The sequence below is a fragment of the Mastomys coucha genome, unplaced genomic scaffold, assembly GCF_008632895.1.
Source record: "Mastomys coucha isolate ucsf_1 unplaced genomic scaffold, UCSF_Mcou_1 pScaffold21, whole genome shotgun sequence".
Taxonomy (NCBI): Eukaryota; Metazoa; Chordata; class Mammalia; order Rodentia; family Muridae; genus Mastomys; species Mastomys coucha.
In genome coordinates, this window is record NW_022196904.1 from 17,180,113 (window position 1) to 17,186,790 (window position 6,678).

A 6,678-nucleotide genomic window follows, 5' to 3' on the forward strand; every position below is an offset into this window, starting at 1 on the left:
CTCCCCTCCCTCCTAAAGTTGTGCATGCTCTTCTCTCTTGCTCCTGGGCTCTGTGGCTAGGCAAATGGGAATCTCCCCTTATGCTCTTGTTGGTTAGATGTTGGTTGTAGTGGTCGAGGCTCTTCCTCCAGAAAGCTCTCCTCCAAGACTCCAGGCTGGTGTCAAGAACCCCTGGGCTTCTCCATTCTACCTCTTCCTGAGGCAGGATGGGAGGCAGGGAGAAGTTACAGGGCACGAGGAGACCTATTTTAAGGATCTTTCCAGAAACTCCATTTACAGGAAAAGGCTTGTATTAAACCTACGCAGTCCATGGCTCCTGTGCTTATTTTTATCGGACTAGGTTCCATCCGGGGCATCTTCCGAGCAGTAGGACGCGAAAAAGAGAATTTCAAGCAGAGGCTGAGGATGTGGCTTGGCTGTAGAGTGCTTGCCTAGCCTGCATGGTGCCTTCCGGTCCCCTTCCCCCATGTCATTGTCCCCTGTCCCTCCCCCCAGCTCCTGCCACCTGCCCTCCACTCCTGCCACCCCTCCCTCACCCCAAAAACTAGAGGTGGTGACTCATGCCTTAAATTCCCAGTACTTGGTGGTGAGGGTGGTGGAGGCAAGTTCAAGAATTCAAGATCACTCTTTGGTGACCCAGCAAGTTCAAGGCTGGTTGAGGCTACCTGGGAACCTGACTCACTCTCTGTCCCTGCCTCTGCCTCTGCCTCTGCCTCTGTCCCTGTCTCTCTCTCTCTCTCTCTCTCTCTCTCTCTCTCTCTCTCTCTCTCTCTCTCTCTCTCTCTCTCTCTCTCTCTCTTTCTTTCTCTCTCTCTCTTAAACACACACACACACACACACACACACACAAAGGGGATGGGGGTTGGGAGAGGGTGGCTGAGAATCTGAACACACCTGAAAAGGCAACTCAAGCCCTTAAGAACACTTCCAGGAGTTCAGTCCCCAGCACCAAGTCAAGTGGCTCACAACCCCCTGAAATAAACTTCAGGAGGATCTGACACCCTCTTCTGGCCTTCCAGAAGTGCAAGGCACTCAAGTGTCATACAGACACCCATTGATACAAATAACAAGTAACTTAAAGCAAAATTTAAAAAAGAGTACAATTTAGAGAAAAAATTCTACTGATGAAAAGAGAAAACCTTGAGGAAGAGGTGTTGGATAAGTGAGAAGGGGAAGCCGGGCGATGGTGGTGCATGCCTTTAATCCTAGCACTTGGGAGGCAGAGGCAGGCGGATTTCTGAGTTCGAGGCCAGCCTAGTCCACAGAGTGAGTTCCAGGACAGCCAGGGTTACACAGAGAAACCCTGTCTGGGGGGTGGGGAGGAGTAAGAAGAGGGGTGGATATGTAGATGGGGCTGGTCTGCCAGACAGATAGGGCTGGGTAAAGTCCTGTGTGAGTGGAGACCACGCCCATTTCAGTCAATAGTCTGTAACACAGTCCCTTACTTAGAAGGTGAGTCACTGTTGGAATGACTCCAGATTGTGAGATCAGGCTCTAAATCTCACAGTCAGGCCTGCCCCGAACTTGCCAGAGTTCTGACCTCCTTAGGTGTAGCAGAATTTTAGAAAAGCCATCGTACCCTGCATTTGCTCACACTGCTGAGGATTAGGGAACAAAGGCAGATTTATAGTCTTCAGGTTTAAACCTCCAGCAGATGTCACTAACAATAAAAGTGCTCCCTTTCAGCATTCACCATTGCAGACATCACTGCCTGATGATGTCAGAACACCCAGGAAGCATAGCCAATTTCTGAGATTTTTTTTTTCTTTTTTCTTCAAGACAGGGTTTCTCTGTGTAGCCCTGGCTGTTCTGGAATCCACTCTGTAGACCAGGCTGGCCTTGAACTCAGAAATCTGACTGCCTCTGCCTCCCAAGTGCTGGGAATAAAGGTGTGTGCCATCACTGCCTGGGCCCAGAATTCTTAATATAGTAAGCACTCTTAAATACTTACTACCAGTCTATTAAGGCTAGTAGCTGGGGGTTGGAGAGACAGCTTAGGGGTTGAGAGCTTGAGCTGGTCTTACGGAGGACCCAAGTTTAATTCCTGGTACCCCATTTGGTGGCTCAAAACTGCCTGTAATTCCAGCTGCCAGGGATCCAACATGTCCTCTGCATTTGCATGAGCACGGTACACACACACACACACACACACACACACACACACACACACACACATGACTGAAAGTAAAATATTTTTTTTTAAAAGTAGTTGAGAAGAAATACCTTTGTTTCCCCTAGCACAAAAGTACATGTGAAAACAGACTGAGGAGAGACTCTGGGTAGGAGTCTGAGTAGAAAGGGCCTGGCAAAAGGAAGGGTGTAAGTGCGGACATACGTTGGCTCCTTCATCCTCTCACCTGCCATTAATTAGACCTCCTTTCCTGAGGAGATGATGGCAAACATCTAGTCACCCCACTAAGGGGGCTGATGACAGTCCAGCATGTGGGGACCACCATGGTCGGTCTCTGTGAACCAATGAGTTGTATTGGGGTTACTTACAGGAATATGCACGGGTGAATGGTCACTTATAGGAGCAGAAATAACACAATGACAGCTTCATCACCAAGCTCACCCCAGCATGACTGACAGGCCACAAGGCTGAGAACCTGAGCACAGTGCACAGCCTCTAGGCAGCCCGTGTGGGGGAGAGTGGCTCAGGCTCAGCTGCTCTGAGAGTGAAGGAGCCTTTGGTAGGCATACATTGTTTGTAACCTACTTTAAAAAAAGAAAAGATTTATTGGTTTATTTTATGTATATGGCTACACTGTAGCTATCTTCAGACACACCAGAAGGGGGCGTCAGATTCCATTACAGATGGTAATAAGCCACCATGTGGTTGCTGGGAATTGAAACTCAGGACCTCTGGAAGAGCAGCTAGTGCCCTTAACCACTGAGCCATCTTTCCAGTCCTGTAACCTACTTTTAATACGGGTTCAACCTCTCCTCTAGCCCACCACCCAGCAGAGGTAGTGGAAGAGAAAAGTTATTAGATGAGAAAAGTGGAATTGTTCAGCAATAGTACTTTGGAAGTGAGCTTGATTTTCTTTGGCAGCAGTTCAGTCCGGTAGCAAACACCAAATATGACTCAGACAAGGCAGTCCTGTAGGCAGGCAGAAAACACACAGGAGTTGACAGCTGCAGACCAGACCTTTAGGCAGAATGGCACTAGGCAGACTGACACCAGGCAGTCTGATCCTAGGCATGAGCCAGCAGCTGTCCTCCCCCCATCCCCCACCCACTGAAGGAACCATTATACTCGCCAACTGCCCTGCCTTTGAACTGGCAAACTGACAAAGGAAACTCATGAGCAGTTCTTGGGTGAGCTTCTCTTCATGGTAGCATCGCGAAGAATAGCAAGGCGGAGCAAACCAAATCAATGCTCAGTGCTCCTCCCACTGTCTGTGGGGTCATATCTATACACCACCATCACACTTCCTTTCACGTGTCTGCTTTAAGCATGTGTGCCCCAGCAAAATACCATTTGACATAACTAACTTTCCAGAGACACCAGAAGTTTCCACTTCAGAACTCAGGAAGGGCCTCACAGATCTGTCCATTTCAGGGGCTTCCTCTGCTTACTTCCTGAGCTTACAGAGATCCTGGCAGGACGGGAGGGTTCTTACTTCCCTTTGGCCTAAGGAGCCTCTCTTCAGACCCCTGCTTCTGTCCAGGGGACTCAGAATCAACCAGACAGGACTGACACCACGGAGCTGTCACTCAAATACTGACTGACACAACAATGCTTTTGATAGTTATGAAGGAAGGGGGTCTCTAGGTGTGATAGGCATTCTCTCTCCCCAGGTGGGGCAGATATAGACCAGATTGGACCTAATTAAAAGTAGATAGAGTGAGGTTTATTAGGCATTGCTCCTGGATAGGCTCATCAGTCCGGAAGAACAAACAGGGCTGAGAAAGTCCCGCACCCTGGCTAGAGCGGGGAAGTTTTACAGACTGTAGGCAAAGGGTGATGATGTGTCAGCCTTAAGTGGGGCTTGTGCCCAAGTATGGTCAAGAGCTGAGCACCTAGACCGGGATTTGGTTGGCTGGCAGCATCAAGGAAGCAGGTTTCAAGAGCTGCCAAGAATGCAGAACTGGGCTGTTAGAGCCATTCCTTTGTTTGGAGTTTTTCAGTGCAGGTGGCTTTTGGGGAAGGAGGGCAGACTGGAATTCGAAGCTTGTGCAGGGCTGAGCAGGGGTCCCAGACTAACAGTGTAGGTAGACATAAGGAAGTGTAGCCAAAGAAGGGGTGACCGTGCTAGGATATCAATTTTTTTTCTTTTTTTTTTTGTTTTTGTTTTTTTTTTCGAGACAGGGTTTCTCTGAGTAGCCCTGGCCATCCTGGAACTCACTCTGTAGACCAGGCTGGCCTTGAACTCAGAAATCCGCCTGCCTCTGCCTCCCAAGTGCTGGGATTAAAGGCATGCGCCACCACCGCCCGGCTGGATATCAATTTTTTTTAAAAAAATATTTTATTTATTTTTGGTTCAGGGTCCTCCTCTTCCTCGTCCTCCTCCTAAGACTGGATCTTGGGGGCTGGAGAGATGGATCAGCTGTTAAGAGCATTAATTGCTCTTCCAGAGGTTCTGAGTTCAAATCCTAGCAACCACATGGTGGCTCACAACCATCTGTAATGAGATCTGATGCCCTCTTCCAGTGCATCTGAAGACAGCTACTGCGTACTTATATATAATAAATAAATAAATCTTAAAAAAAAAAAAAAAGACTGGATCTCATGTAGCCCAGGCTGGCCTCAAACTCACTGTGCAGCATGTATACTGGTTGTGAGTTAGACACTAGCCTGGGTTACAAAGTTAGATTGGGTCTCAAAAACCCAAACCTGAGAGCCCCTCACAAAATGCCATCCACAAGAGCACTGTGGACTTCTGGGGGCCTGCCGTGAGCTCCCCTTTTCTAGGCATACCAGCAATCTAGATTTTTATTTAGAAAATGAGCAAGAACAACCTGTACACTCAGAAGAAAGTCTGTGCCCTGCTCACCTTACAAGGCAGGGCAATATGTTTTCTGCTGCCCCAGGACCTGTGATGGCATCCTGTATCTCTGTGCCCATCCCAGCAGGAAACCAGGGGTGTCTGTAGTCATTCTGGCTTGTCTATGCCTGCCCCAGCTCCCAAACAGAATAATGACACATAGGCTGCGTTTACTAATAAATACCTAGACCTTATTCTAGGCTTGCTCCCCAGTTAGCTCCAAACTTACATCAACCCGCTTTATTACTCTACGTCTGCTGCATGGCTGGTTATAGAGCCTCAGTTTCATACATCCAACTTCCTCTCAGTCTGGGTGGCAAATCCCTCTCTTCCCCAGATTTCCCCTCTCTGCTGGATGTCCCTTCTTACTATTGTGCCTTTTGCTACAGGCAATAGGCTTTTTATTTTAACCAGTCAGAAGGTGCCTTGGGCAGGCAACGAAGGACAAAGACACATCTTTATATACTGTACAAAAAACATCAATCCAACAGACGTTACACATCATAAGCAAGCTGGCTGAGTCGGTCAACTCCCAGGGACAGAAATTTTGGGATAATGCAATGAAAGAGAAAGGAGAAAAGAGGGAGGGGCTGTGAAGAAGACACAGCACATGAATTTCTGGAGAGCAAGACTGTAAGAAAGAGAAAGTGGGCTCAGAGTGAAAGACTGAATTTAGAAATTTGGAAAAAGCATGTTAATAGAAATGCATTAATGTATAACCTTTACTTAAAGAAGGCATAGGAAGTCTCTGTAACGAGCCAGGAATGTGGACTGGTCAGTTCCAGGAACAGGATAGCGGTCAGCCATTAAGAAGATAGCATTGACCAAACCACATTCCTCTAGACAGTGAGTGTCCAGGACAACTTCCTTGTAACCTGATTCAACCAGGGGTTGGGTCCCTTTGGAATTTTCCACTGTTTTTATGTTATGTTTCCTTGGTAACCCTCTCACCTCCCCCCCCCCCCCCCCCCCCCCCCCCCCCCCCAGTTTGTGGTCTTTCCCCTTTAAATACCCCTCACTTCTTGTCGAACTCCTCTGGCCAGCATGGTCACGAGGTTGACTCCAGTACTGGCCTATCCCAAATAAACCTCATGTGATTGCAACAAGTTCGTTCTCTTGTGAGTTATTGGGTGGTTGCATCATCCTGAGACTTGAGTAAGGATCTTCCCAGTTCTAAGGGTCTTTCAAGAGCAGGAAGAGGCAGAGCTAAGTCCTCCACCTCTTGAGCTGGGCCAACCATGTGATTTCCTCCAACCAATGGGATGGCAAGGATGGTGTTCTGTTCTGAGCCAGAGGCCTTGTAATTGGTTGGGGTTTACCTTTCTGAGTATGAAGGAGGATACCAAGGAATGCCTGCTGTCCCCACTGATGTCCATACAGCCACTGGACCACAGATGTTGCAGTAAGCCCCTACCTGCTGAGCCCAACCTACAGCCCAAGGCACAGAATTGCAATCTGCACAAATGGCTGTTGTTTCAAGCTGCTAAATTCTAGAGGCAATTCATTACCTTGCTGATGCTGACAGATACACCCTTGGATTCTGGGAAATCTTCAGGACTTCTGTTAAATTCTTCCTCCTGCTATTCCTCTCCTCCCTTCATCTAAGCCAGGGAGTTTCTTGTTTGCCATCCATGAAGCAGAAGAATAGAGACAGTGTTCCCAGAGTGGGTGGACTGGGAAGATGGAGCGT